Raw genomic sequence first — 15,428 nt, 5'->3', positions numbered from 1 at the left:
AAAAACATCTTCCAGAAACCGGAGTGATTGCACCATCGTTTTAGGTTCCAATACCTGTGGTTTTTTTCCTCTGAAACCCAAGTTATCCTCACTTGTCACTATTCGCAAATTATCTCTTGTTTCACGCGTTTTATAGCTCAGAGGTTTTTATTCAATCGCATTGTTAAAAAGTGTTATGACTCTGTTGCTGCAGAATAAACGACTGAAAACGAAATATTGATAACCGAGCATCAATAAGGGATGGAGGATGATGATGATGAAAGTAAAAAGATTGTCACAAGGTTGTTGATCTTAAAGAAGACACAGCCTTATAGGCTAAAGCATTCCTGGTAGTTTAAATAAACACGGGTAAAAGGCACTGCGTCTTTCAGCGTTGCAAATAAATTAAATCAGTAACAGATTATTAAATAAGAATCATTAGAGGACATAGATAATGACTCTGGTATGATTTGCCGAGCTGAAGAAAGTAAATTCGAAGAGATCGATTAGAACAATCTTTGTTTTTACACATATTTGATATTTTCCCGCCCTTTTAATGAACAAGCGCAGTGCTTTTCACCCTTGTAAGACCATAAATGTTCAAAATCTTAAAACCAAAAATATGAACAAAAATTATCGTTGTTTCGTTTCTATCATAATCATTTTTTGTAGCTTTTAAAACATATTGATAAATATTTAAAACTGCCTTCGCTAGCATTTGCTGTCTGTAATAGAAAATGAGAGTAGCGTTTCTCTCGTAATTATTATATTTGTAGTTATTTATAGATATTGGTAAATAATTAACTGCCTTTTCTTGCATTTATTGTCTCTAAAAGAAAGTGATAGTGACGGTAACGTTGCTACTATAATGATCATATTGTAGTTATTAATAGATATTGATGAATAATTAAAACTGCCTTCGCTTGCAATTGCTGTCTCTATCAGAATCATTTTAACTGTCGATTTTATAAAACATTGATAGTTCAGTACCTTTGATTGTAAAAGAGTCAAACTAAATACATTCTTAGTCCCAATTGAAGCTTATAAAATTTCCTTAACCTATAATGCTTCAACACATTTAAATATGATTGTATTTATAGTAATTTAACATTTTAAACGATTTAATATTAAATAAAGTTGTTTAAAACCACCCGACAGTTTTTGTGGCTACTGCTTCGTATAGATATAGCTGGCTTTCATATGACATCATAATTTCCTGTCTCGTGCGGAATTTTCATCAGCTGAATCGCAAGTTTTAAATATAATTCTTTCTGGCTGACAGCACATGGTGATCAGTGTTTGACCACCATTAGTGTGGTGGAGCCAATGATGAGATCCAAAAACTTTCAGGAAAAATGGAGCTCGAAGCAAAAAACAAAAACAAAACAAAACAACAAAAAAAGACATTTTCCAGTGTTTCTGCAGAAATGCAGAATTTCATTGAGAAAAAGGATTTGGAAAATACATCGCTTTTATTATCCGAGTGCGAGGTCCGTACCGTAAGTTATTGACCGAGTTTTTTTCCACTGCCTTATGCCCCTTGTGGCGCGCCGGCCATAAAAAAGTGGGGGGAAACGAGGATCCATAACTTACGGTACGGACCGAGAAAACGAGGTTAATAAAATATCTATTATCTGGCAAGGCGTTGAGATTAAAAAGATGCGGTGCAACAAAAAGTAAAATTGACAGACGAATGTCAAACGAGATCTGCATTGCAAGGGCTTCCCGTACGTAGCTTGAGTCGCTCAGAAAGAGAGGTTTTAGTTCATTTTTGAATGGATTTAGCTATAATTTAAAGTTTTCTAAATTACTAGCTAACGAAAGGGAAGCTTTCTTTTGCAAAACGTGAATGCAAAGCAGAAAAGGCATCAAAAGAAAACTTCAAGAACTCAACATGAGCCAGAGAAGAAAACGGTCGTACTTCAAACTTCTTTTACACTTCACTGAGTTCCATCGAATTAATGAATTCAACTGCCAGTTCTTCACTTACATCTGACTCTACTGGTGAAATAGCATTTTCTGATAGAAATATGTCAGCATATTCCTTCATAGAATATACAAAAACACTCTAAACAGTTTCATTACTTGCAATATTTTCATCTTTAGAAATGATACTGTCTAGTTGTTATTTCTGAAGCAAAATTTTCCTTTAATGCTGATAGATTAGGCAAATCTACAGAGATTTTATGTAAGAGTTAATTACCGAGGTAATCAAGTATTTTATTTATCAATTGAGGTTTTCTATTAGATGTTGCTCATTATAAGTGCGAAGTCTATATATAGTTTTTAACCGGGTTAATAACTAACTTTATTATATACCAACTGTCAAAGCTCAATTTTCCTCAATTTTTATTGGTCGAGAGCGTGTCCCGTGAACGTGAAGAAATTCGACTGTTTCCTGGCGACCATTCTGGGAGGGGAGTATTATGTTATGGACCGGGAATAACAAAACCGGAAGTCACGTGATTGGAAGAAAAAAAACAACAACCGGAAACCAGAAAGCAACACATTTGAGCGCGCGTTTGCAAAATTCATTCACACGCTTTCTTTCACGAAACATCAGATTAAACATGGAGTCTTCCCGATTTTCTTGCCGCGGAGAGGCGGAAACATCCAATTTACTAGAAGTCAAGGATTCTACATCGACAAAACAATCGACTAAACAAGCAGTCAAGATTTTACGAGAATTTTGTGAGGAAATATGCCAACTTTTGACAAAGAAGTGCATATTTATTAAGTTGTAGGTTTGCTTTGACTACGGCTACGCACAAGTTGTGTATTAAAAACATTAACAATCTTATTCATTTCTCCATTTTTGTTTTGTTCTTTTTGAAACTTGGTACGATAATAAAGCACTTATTTACTAGGACCTCGGGGAAGCAGCATGTTTTGTGGTCCCCTCGGCTCCGCCTCGTGAAACATCAGCGGTCTCGGGACCACAAAACATACTGTTTCCCTCGGTCCCAGTAAACAAGTGTTAAATATATTGACCTCGCATTTATAATGAGGGTTATAACAAAAATAAAGCCTTGTGAATAACAAAGAAAACCGTGTCAATTGAGAAATAAGAGCAATTAAAGGAGCTCTCTCTTAAATTATTGTAAACGTAAACCATGAACATCGTACCGGTGGAGAGATTGGAGATCTTAACTTCTTTCTATACTCTAGTCGACCAACTTGTAGCTCACTTATTTGCAGCGATCCTTCCTTCCCTTTTTCTCTTCGCAACCAAACGCAGTCTTTACTTGCACCTGTATGCATTCCATTCGCGATGACTGTGGCAAGTAGGACAAACAGAGCAATGTTTCTACAATAATCATCAGCTCTACAATAAAGGTAGCTGACTACATTGGTAAATATTAAACAGAAAATTTAAAATTTAAACTTCTTTAACCTGGAATTTAATGCTGATTTTAAAAATGCAAAGAAAAATGGGGTGTTCCGAGCTTGCTTTTGAGATAATCACTCTGGAATGACATGCGTTTGCACAATTTTGGAAGAAAGATAGCGAAAATCAAGTTCTGTGCAAAAAAATCATAAAACCGAAACTAAAACTTGAAGGTCAAAACGTGTATGGTTCTTCAATATCAAATCGTGAAGATTATTCAGCGGTTTTTGAGCGAGCGCAAATCGTGGGATGAAATCGAATGTTGAAAGCAGTCAGCCACCTTAAAACAGACTTTTCATTAGTCAAATTCAAGCTTGGCCTTCATGTAAGCAGAAGTGATTTTCTAAATTGGTTGTCTAGATCCATCCTGGGCAGTCGGGAAACTTTTTCAAGTTATACTGCCGTGCACGGACGTCACTAAAACAGGGAATGACCGGGAATTGGGAATAGAAGACTACAGTGCCTGAATATATATATTATCTTGTACGAACTTAATAGCGGGGATCAGTAAATGTCGAACAGAGATATGCAAAATGAAAAAAATAAAAAATTCCCAAAATATTTCCAAAGATAGGTTTTGTTGAAGTAAAAAATTTAGAATTGTTCACAGGATTTTTGGTTTTCGCGAACGACGGCATTTTCTGTACATCAGCTTCACACCCGCTTTACGCCTGCCTCAGACCGGTATTAAGAAAAAATCCATAAAAAAAGAGGAAAGAATATATTTTGCCACTAAACCCCGAATCCCGATTTGTATAGAGGAATAACGTCTTAGTAATTTTTCCTAGTTTCATTAATTGAGTTTAATTGAATTCTCAATATTTCCAGAATCTTTAAATATATTTGTGTTTCTGTTCCGTTTCTGCATGTCAAATTGAAAGCTAAATCGAAAGGCTGAAAAAGGCATTGCTACATGCCCTGACGCTTTAAAACTATTTTCCCTTGAAAGAACGATGTTTGTTCTTAAAGAAAAAGTAATAACATGTTTGGTCTACTGAAACAACGAATTTTCAGTGCCCTGTTTTTGAGCCTACCTGACGTTCAAAACAGACACTAAATTAACTAAGCGAAGAAAAATATTTATCCGACAAAGTATTAATTTCCCTTAGTCGAATTATTGTATAGAACGGTCTGAACCTAGGTGAACTGAATGTTAATCGAAGTATTATGATCATCCGGGTGGATGTAGTCCTGAGAAGGACTGTTTGATGTGACTGACGTTTCGACAACCTGAGCGGAAGTCATCTTCAGAGTCAAGTGAAGAATAAAGTCAGATCGCCTGGTTAGGGTCTTAATGGTTATAGACTTATGAATGGTGGGATTATATGAAGACTGATCGAGTAACCTGTCAGTATTCATGACCCTAACCAGGCGAGCCCAGCTTGTATGTGATTCTGCAGACAGTCTAAGCAAGGAAACTCAACATCTTAGACGCACTTTTCATAAGAGCAATTACAGTGATAAGTTTATTGATAGCAACGCTTATAAACCTAGTAGACCTAAAAATAACCCTGATGACAAGGTTAATACACCAAAAGCCTTCATTTCACTGCCATACATCAGAGGTACATCAGAAATCATATTACGCATTTTACAACCACATAACATCCGCGTGGCTCATCGACCTATATACGAAAGGTCCTGACTAAGGTCAAAGATCGTGACAGCCCAAACGATCGAGTCGGTGCATTTATAAGATTTCATGTAATGGTTGTGAAGCAACATATATTGGAGAGACGGGTAGATAGTTTAATATCAGACGTAAAGAACATCAAAGTGCTGTTGTGAAACAGGATGAACACAATAATATTGCCAGGCATCATACCAAGACTGGTCATGCGATAGACTGGGACTCCAGTGAATGCCTTTCTTTTTGCAACAATAGGCAGCAACGACTTGTACTGGAGATTTGGTCTACCAAGTTTGAGCGTCATCCACTAAACCGCTCAATTAACTTACCGGCTCCGTATAATAGGCTTATTAGAAACAATAACTCCGCCCACAACACCGAAACAGTGACTCGCACTCATTAGACCGATGCCGCCAATTACGCAAATCCAGGTCATTAGGCTATTGTTATCGTGACAGTATAAATATGACTATCAGGCAAACTTGACAAAAAGAACTGAGACAAAATAAAAAATAATGCAAAATACGAAATAACGATTATATTGTCAGTAAATTCGCATTTGTAAAGGTTTTTGAATATGTTTTAGCTTTTTAAAGTGAAAGACAAGGTTTTTATTCAATGACATAAGCTTATCTCTCAACAGCACAAATTTAGGCTCATGATTTGTATAATCATACTAGCTGGAAAAGCTCAATAAATGGCAAATATTTGGTGTAATTTTATGTCATTCAATATTTAAATAAATTACCTATAGAAATATTATCAAACTATTGACTGAAAGTCTCCTTTTGTTTGCCGATAGGACCCCGCGATAGGAGGCGAACGAAGCTGCTTTTTAACTTTAGTTATTGTTAGGGATCTGAATATGCAAATGTGTCCGGCTCGCTCACTAGAGTGCAAACAATTAATCCGTGAAACCCAAATTACTAAATAATACAAAATAGTGCTAATTAAACAATAGAAAACAATGGAATTTGCATGAAATTGTACATACATATATACATACATACAACACATACATACATACATACATACATACATACATACATACATACATACATACATACATACATACATACATACATACATACATACATACATACATACATACATACATACATACATACATACATACATACATACGTACGTACGTACGTACGTATGTACATTAACATTTTTACGTATTAACGTATTAATTATTTATTTTTATTATTTGTACGTATTAACATTTCTGCACAATTTAAGGGACGATTCGATAGAATTCCAGAGATTTACTGTTCTATAATAAAATGTTCTTTGGCCACTGGCCGTCTTGAAGAGAGGAATATTCAGTTTTTGCGAATTTCTAGTAGTGCGATTGCTTATTTCTGCGCGTTTAACAAACTGCGACGAAAAATACTCTGGGGCACTGCCGATCATACATTTAAACGCCAAGGTAGCACTACGATAATATAATTGGCGAACGACTGGAAGCCATTTCAATTGTTTTAAGAAAGGCGTGATATGATCATATTTCCTAGCCCCGCATACAATTCGAAATGCAAAGTTTTGGACGGCCTGCAATTTTTGGAGGTTGTGCAATGACATTAGAACAATAATATAATTTACTGAACACTAGAGTGTTTATAACAGTTAAGAGAGTCTTTTTTTCAAATGCATGTTTAACACGATTAATCTGTCCAAGGCGAGACATGCATGCAGAAACAGTTTTAATGATATGTTCGTCGTATGATAAATGAGGATCGAGAGTCACACCCAAGTCTTTGGCCTCTTGAACAGGAACAAGGTCTTTTCCTAGTAGAGATACAGTAAAGTCCTGTAATCTAGGCAACATTTGCCTACTTCCAAACACCATGAGCTTAGTCTTGGTTGGATTTAGGAGCAAGTAGTTGTTAAAACACCAGTTCCTAACGTTAAGGAGGTCTTCGTTCAGGTCAGAAATGGCAGACTGTTTGTCTTGCACTTGAAAAGATATGAGGAGTTTCGTATCATCTACGTAGCATTGTGAGTTGCATTTCTTAGACACAGAAGGGAGGTCGTTAGTGTAAATACTGAAAAGAAGACGGCCCAAAATGCTTCCTTGGGGAACACCGCTGACCAAATGGAGAGGCTCAGAGACTGCTGAATTGATCCTAACGACTTGATGTCTTTCACTAATGTAACTACCAAACCACTGGATAAGTGAATGAGAACCCCTACATCTTGTAACTTTGTCAGCAGGATCTTGTGGCTAATACTATCAAGGGTCTGTTGTTGTTTGCTTGTTCGTGGTCGCCTTCTTTCGGAATGGGTGTTACTTCAGCTGTTTTCCAACAAGATGGGAATGTAGAAGAGCTAAGTGAAGCATTTACAATAGATGTGTTTGTAGGTATAATTGGTACAAGACAATCTGTGATGACACGAACTGGGATTTTGTCAATCCCAGGGGCCTTATTGGAAGGCATGGACAGTACTATGTCTTCAATGTCTTTACATTCTATTGTATGGAGAGTAAACTGTTCAGACAAAGGGTATTGTTTAGGGACAAAGCTTTCATCATTAAGGTCGAAATTGAAGTCATTGGCCATAGATTTAATTTTATCAACAGAACTTGGACCAACAGAGACGAAAAACGATTAAATTCGTCTGCAACAATTTTGTCGTCTTTGCTAAAGGTCCTCTTTGACGATGATTTCTTTGGTATACAAAGACGGGTCGCTTTCCAGATAGTATTCGAGTCATTAGGATTACTTTGGATTTGGTCTGCTACAAACTCTTTCTCTGCAAATCTAATTTCGTGTTTCACCTCGCGCTTAAAGTTCTCATAGGCGGACCAGGCTAGAGGGTCGTTGGTCTTTTTGGCCTTTTTGCGCCAATAGTGCTATTGTGCTATTTAGTATTACTAAAGTTTCACGGATTTACTGTGGTCACTCTAAGATGTTAGCAGATCGATAATTAAACGTTTATCGATCGTCTTACGTAATTTGATTACGAACGTTACACAACACCAACAAGCACAAAGCTCTTACATACAGTCTAGACTACTTTCACTATTTATATGACGAAATGAACTGCTGATGTTTCATGTGGGATATTTCTAGCACTGTGGACCCACTGCGCACATGCGCACCTCGCACTTAGTTTTATCTTCGGATTATTTATATCAAAAGAATCAAGGAAAAATGCAAGTTGAAGTAGAATAATACGATTAAGGCCTAAACTAAAATTCCAATGAGTCAAACCTTTTTTTCCTGATGTGTTAAAGTAAACAGTATAATCGTCAACATATTTAGATTTTTTCAGAAGGCTCGTAGGTAGAGCCGGATGCATCGGAAAAAGAACTTTTCATTAGATTTCAAAACGAGAGTCATGGAGTCTTGAAGAAAGTTCGGCTAGTTTTGTCATCCAAATAAACCGTTCTGAATAAAAAGTAGATTGATCGTCGGACATCACAAACACCCGAAGGAATATTCATGTATGTTAACTCCCGGTTAATGTATGAGTCTATTACAAAGGTGCCCCCCCTTCCCCCGGGCATACCCCGGGCATTTGACCATAGTCGAGTTCTGCATAGTGGGGAATTTGACGCTGAATATTTGCCCGAACGGGCGGGCATTTGACTACAGACTAAATGTAGCGGCCCTTATCTAATTTGCATAATTTATTCTCGGACTTTCCTCTTGTCAATTCGAGCCTTCTATGATTGCAAAATTTCTCACCAGTCTGGTTCGTGCTTATGTTCGTGCTTTGAATTAAATAAAAAATAAAAAACCTAAGTTGTTTAAAATCTGGGATGCCACAAAGGATACAAAGGATATGTTTTAAACGATATAAAAAGTCTTCACCTACTTCAGTTAATTTTTAATACTGAATTGTTTTAGAAAATGTCGTTGAAGGTTTTCCATTGGTGTGTGTTTTGCAGTGTATATTATTTTGCTTTCTTACGCTACTTGGGCTGGTAATCCTTCAACCACTAACCTAATTAAGTTTATCGACACAGAAAAAATTGCCACAACACATAAAATTGCTGTTTTGTTGAGAGGAAATTCAAGATTTGTTATCTATGATATTGAGAAAATTTAAAATTTTTTATTTATTATGATAACCACGAATAAAAAAACTTTAGTTGCACGGGCTCAGTTAAGTACTTTTTAGGTAAAATTTGAGATTCATCAGACTGGAGAGGCGGGCATTTGACCAGTTAGTGGAGCCTGAACGGTGGGGCATTTGATCATTTTGTTGGCCTGCATGGTGGGGAATTTGACCAATTTTTTTCCAAAAAGTCAAATACCCAGGGGGGTTGTCCGGGGTGGGAGGGGGTTTGGCACCTTTGGAATTGACTCATACATATCTGCGGAGGTAAAAATCTACTCAATAGATGTTGCTCGAGACAACTAACGACAATTCGCTCCAATAAATAATCAGTAATTTACAGACTTGAATGAAGTCAAATGAAATAGTATTTCTAAACGAATTTCTATTGTGTTGTGTACACGGACGGACGGAAGTGATGTCAGCCAAGCCATGAAAAATCAACTCGATAAATTACCATTTTTTCTTAAGCATGGGGCTCCGCTCGCGCGGGCCGCTGCAGCTCCGCTATTAAAATGCACAAGCACCCCACCTCCCCCTCTAATTAAAGACCGGTTCCTTAACGATTTTAAGCTGTACAATAATACTTTTGTCGGTTGTTATTGTCATTTACCATAACATTTTACCAGTTAAATGCTAGCTTCTTTTCCTTCTATTTCGTAGTTAATGGTGAAATTCATGATACCAAGTCCAAGGACATAAAATTTTCAGTTGGTGGATTTGATAAAGTTAGTCCCTCGAAAGACAAAACTGCATTTCCAAAGAAAGATCTAGAGAAAGAATCAGATGATGATAAAGAAGAAAATGAAGAAAACGAAATGTCAACAATAGATAGTCTTTTTTTGTTGTCATGTAGAAGGCTGTACAAAAACCTTCAAGAAGCACCGGCAATCTAGAATCTCACTTGTCATTTGGAAAGTGCCAACTCGTAATAGAAAGAAATACCCTTTTGAACAAAGCAAAGATCTTACATGAAGAGAAACTCTAGATGGTCTTTTTTGTTGTCATGTAGAATGCTGTATAAAAACCTTCAAGAAGCACCTTCAATCTAGAATCTCACTTGTCATTTGGAAAGTGTCAACTCGTAACAGAAAGAAATACCCTTCTGGACAAAGCAAAGATCTTATATGAAGAGAAACTCTCAGAGGGCGCAAGTCAGCAACACAACCACACATAACTCCAGCTGCTAAAAGCGTTGCAAGCGTAAATACAGGAAAGTCCTTGTAGTCCAGTAGCTAACCCCACATTTTTTTTTTTTTTCGAGTTGGCTGTACTCTACAACATTGTAAATAGATTTTATTAATGAAATAGTCAGTTGAAATATTGTTTTTGATTAGTTTTAGGGCCCGTTTGCACTAGTTTAAATTTAAATTTTGTTTTGCAAAAATATCTGTCAACATCAGCCGTTTCCTAGTGCGAACGCATTTTTTTTTTATTATCTTACCAAAATGTGTCTTGCTTTACCAAACTTCAAAGACTCTGCTTCGTCGCCGTCTTCCCTTATTTATTCGGAGCACAATTTGATTTTGAAGTTGCTGGACTCTCAAAAGACAAAGCACCATCATAAGTTGTTGCTGCATATAAATCAGATCTTGCAAAAAAGCGAGGAAGAAAAATAGAGAGATGATGAAGTCTCGAGGCGACATTTTAGTACTGGTGTGAAGACTAAACACCCGTGCGCGAAAAACACGTCATGTTGCACGATAGTGTTACATTTTGATTGACATATGCTTCTTGTGGATCAGATTTTGGTATTTTGTAGTGCGAACACAATAGGCCAAACAATTTTTTGTTAAAGCACATTTTTGTCATGAATCAAAATGACTCGGACAATTCTTGTCGGTCTAGCGCGAACGGGCCCTTAGCCCAGATCGTAAATGTCAAAGACTTCTTCTACCTCTAACCTTATGACCACGCATCAGGAACGCAGGGGTAAAATGGTGTCGCTGAGCAACGGGGCCAAGAAACATTTTACCTTTGGGTTCCTAAATATGACTTCTGAGGATGATTTCACGTTGAGCTACATTCGTGTAAAAAATATCTTCGTCTCGATATGGTTGAAGCCTATGACTGTGATAATTTCCTTGTTAGCGTTTGAGAATACACTACTAGTAGTTTGGAACAGAAAAATTATTGTATTGCTAAGAAGATACGCAACCTTTTGGACTCGAAGATTGAATCCTGAAAAGTCTTCAGCATTTTCAGAAGAGGACATTATACTATAAAGTAGTCATACGCCTTCGACACCGCGATGGTACTCAATAGTTTGACATGTTCCTGGAAATCCTCAATCAGTATATGGTTCCGGCGAAAGACGTTTTAGCCAATCACAACCAGTCGCAGTATAATCAAAGATACCCCAATAATTACATATGTCAGCCATATTCTACTGCCTGTAATCTAACCGCATTTGTAAATCTTAACTAGCCCCGCCGAGGGAGAGAGAGAATCTTGAGAGAGAGAGAGGGTTGTTCTTCTAGATATTTTTTTACGCAAAGACCCTATGTTTGGTATCTCTGTCATTTTTTATTTAAAATACCGAAATGATTCTCAAACCATAGATATGGTGGGCTCAAATAAGTACTTTTGTCGGACTTTAATATAAAAAAATTAAATATATATATATAAAAAAGATATTTTACAATATTGTAACGAGAAATATATTTTACCGCGTAGAAAGTTTACCAATTCCCCGTTCCCCCGTTCCCCGTTCCCCGTTCCCTGTTTTAAAGATAGCCCAGAAATAATACAAGGTATAGAAACGCGTTAAAATCCTACATACTGTTGACATGCTTAAATCCGGCATGAAACGGATAAAAGAAGGATCTGCTTTACTGATCATGCGAGTTCCATCTAAGTTTTATCTAATTTATCAGAGAACCGGCAAGCTATTTTTTTTAAATTTTTCGTTCTTTTTCATTGAGCAGCTTGTAATTCTTGATTACATCAATTTTCGCCTTCTACTGTAAACTGCTTCTCTGATCATAATTGAACATCGAATATGCTACATAAGCTACTGACCTACAACTTGCATTGCTTGTCTTTGTTTAAAGCCTGCATGGTGTTCAATAACACAAGCGCAAAGATAAATAAAATTCAGACATTTAATGAAACTTCAGAGTATTTTCATTCAGTTTTCGCGGAGTATGTTGATAACCTCTAGTGCTCAGGGTCAGTCTACTTCGATTTGTTCTTTGATTCATTACAAGACGTTCTCCTATTCTCCTGATTACTGATCTCGGATTACGCTTGCACAATAGTAAATCTTTATAACCTTTTTCGTAATGTATACGTTTTTTTACCAGAACAATAGTCAATCATGACGTATGACCCTCCTGACTAGGGTTTTGAGTTATGCGTATAAAGCTCCTCATGTGACAAAAAAGCGCTAATTACGTTGGCACGCGGATCGAATGTAAAAGAGGGTTGATGACTGAAGCTGTCAAAAAACTAGTTCTCTTTACCATGTAGCCTACTTTTTGTCGTTCGCCATGAAGGTAGTTGGTACCGGCACATACCCCCCCCCCCCCCCCCCCCCCCCCCCACTCCCCCCATCCCCTTCCCCACACACACACCTCGTCACCGAACCAAAGAAGAAATAAGAAAATTATCTGAAATAGACTGGTGTATGGAGGTGGTGGGTACCAGCATATACCTCCCACCCCCATCCGTGAAAAGGTAGGTGATGGCGGGCAATACCCCACCCCCCTAAATCGGGTCCCTAGCTGGGACCATTGTTTTGACCTTCTCCCTAAATTATCGGTAATGGGTTCTGTGTGTGTGGTTTCTTTCGTTTTTTTTCCACGAAATGGGTTCACGGAATTTTTTCCTCTCTCAATAATCCATTGGATTCTGCGTTACGTAAGAATTTATAAGTTGAAAGCGGAGAAACGCTTTACCTCATAATCCGATTCACAAGTAGTATACAAATAACGGCTCTGCACCGTCAGGCTGCCCCGCGCCCGTAAGTGGAGGGGTAGCTAGCGTTGGGATGACGACATGTCTAAATTAAATTTCTGTCTGCCGCTCCGGAGCCGCTCCGGGACCAAAGGGGGTACTTTTTGAGGGGTACTTTTTCAGGGGGTACTTTTTTGCATCCTGAGGATTCGGCCGGATGACGTCATGACTATAATTCAAGGCAGAAGGCAATTTTTCCCCTGCTCATTTTGCTCATGCATGCGTTGCTCTTGATCTGCTCATTCTGATCCTGAAATGCTCATTTTGCTATCCTATCGCATTCGACATCGGAAGATTTGGGTGTATGCCATTCCGCGAACCCTGCAATTTTGTTTCATTCAACTTGAGCTAATCTCTTCGACGAAACAAGTAAACAAACCGCCGTATTAAAATAAATTGAATAAGCGTTTATGATACGCAGTTACTCAACCGAAGGACTACTAGGCTAAGCAGGCACTCAGCTGAAGAACATGCCATGTATTGAATGCGACGGGCCATCAAAAGTTCCCGACTGTCCCGACTTTTAGCGTCGAAAAGAACGAGGGAAAGGACAATTTGGACTAGTGACCATGAGAAAAATGTCCCGACTGTCCCGACTTTTAGTACTGAAAAATATGATAAGAAGGACGATTGCGACATGGAAATGTCCCAATTATCTAACTGTCCCGACCATCGCCCTTTAAAATAGTCATTTTCGTCTGTTCTTACGACATTGCTATCAAAAATTTAGAAAGTGGCATGGCCCTAGTGGCCCTCCTATGGTGTTCGAAATAGTAATTTTCTTCTTTTCTGAAATTGAATAAACTTGAAAAAGTGGCCCTAGTGGCCCTCCCATCGTGTTCGAAATAGTTATCTTCTTCTTTTCTGAAATTAAATAAACTTGAAAAAGCAGCCCTAGTGGCCCTAATGGCCCTCTTTCTTTTGTAATATAGTACTAGGTCAAAGCTCTGAACAATATATTTTCAGAAATGTAATTTTTCTGAGTTCTTGGAATAAATACTGTTTTGATGATAGAAAGTTATCATATGCTAGATTTAACGAATTGTTTAAAAATTGGAAGTCAGCAGATCACGCTAAAGACATGTATATCGAAGAAAGTATTACAGACATAATAAAAGTTTCTAAGAGTTTAGGAATTTAGATTCTTCTTACATCCAGGAATAATTATTGAAAAAAAAAGTGTGTCGTGCGAAATACATGATCCTAACGTCAACTTGTTAAGAATATGAAAATAAACTGCAGTTGTATTCATGCGATACAACATTTTCTCTGTACTGTAATATAAACACACTGGGAGCTTTAGAGCGCAAGAGAAGGCAGGCTTTGGGAACACGCGGCGTAGCCAAGTGTTTCTCTAGATATTGCTTTTCGAGTGCTCTACAGCTCTCAGCGTGTTGATATTACAGTACAGAGACATAACCAGCCGATTTATTATCCCTTAAGTTAAAGTTTCAAAGTTGGAGAAACTTGTCATACTTTGCAATACTTTTAAGTTTGACTGTTTTAGATTTCATTTATCAGCCAGTGGTATACGGAATTTCACTTCACATATATATATATGTGTGTGTGTGTGTGTGTATATATATATATATATTATTTTTTTTTTTCTAAAACTTAGCGATTCATAATGATTGTATATAAATACCCTTAATGATCCATGAAAGTCTTTTTTCTAGAGAAGCTAAAACATAGAAGGATATTTTCAGTACAATTCGAATTTGTGACGAACATGACATGTAAAGGCGTTACTCGGTAGCATCAAAGGTCACACCCAATTCTTTTAGAATGTTGCGTGGACATGAACGTTTGGTCACGCAACGCCGCTATTAGTAAGAAGCCACTTGAATCTAAATAAGTGCTACTTTACTGTTGATAATTTTCATTTTATTATATAATCTATTCAAAATTTGAAGCATTATAATTGTTTGAGTAATTTTGTAATTTTTAAATATTTCGCTTTTTTAGGATTGTTTAAATAAATTCATTAGATTGAGCCGAATTAAGGCCACTGTTTCTTCTAAATTTCTACATCCCTGGTGAACTTTAAATCACCATTAATCATCACAAAATAAAATTTCCGTCTACTCACGATTAGAAAATGTTAACTTCTTATAACGTTTTAGTATAGGTAATAACACGGTTTCAAGTTCAAGAAATTGCACGAGACCGTAGGTCGAGTGCATTTTCAGCTCTTTGAAAAACACACTTGTGCAAATTATCTCAAATTGAATGAGAAATCGTGTTATTACTTAGTAATAACAAACATGAAAAAATACCAAAAACAAGTGACGAAAGTATGTGAAATATTCAACGCATAATATTTTATGAAATTCGTTCGTTCACGACCAACTATATTCAAAGTAATTTTGGTTTCAAATGCACAATTCAATGAGTTTTTTATTT

This window comes from Actinia tenebrosa, unplaced genomic scaffold (genome assembly GCF_029948245.1).
Source record: "Actinia tenebrosa isolate PJP-AT-01 unplaced genomic scaffold, QUT_ActTen_1.0 PGA_scaffold10__47_contigs__length_13832649, whole genome shotgun sequence".
Classification (NCBI taxonomy): Eukaryota; Metazoa; Cnidaria; class Anthozoa; order Actiniaria; family Actiniidae; genus Actinia; species Actinia tenebrosa.
Note: the sequence above shows the minus strand (reverse complement) of the source record.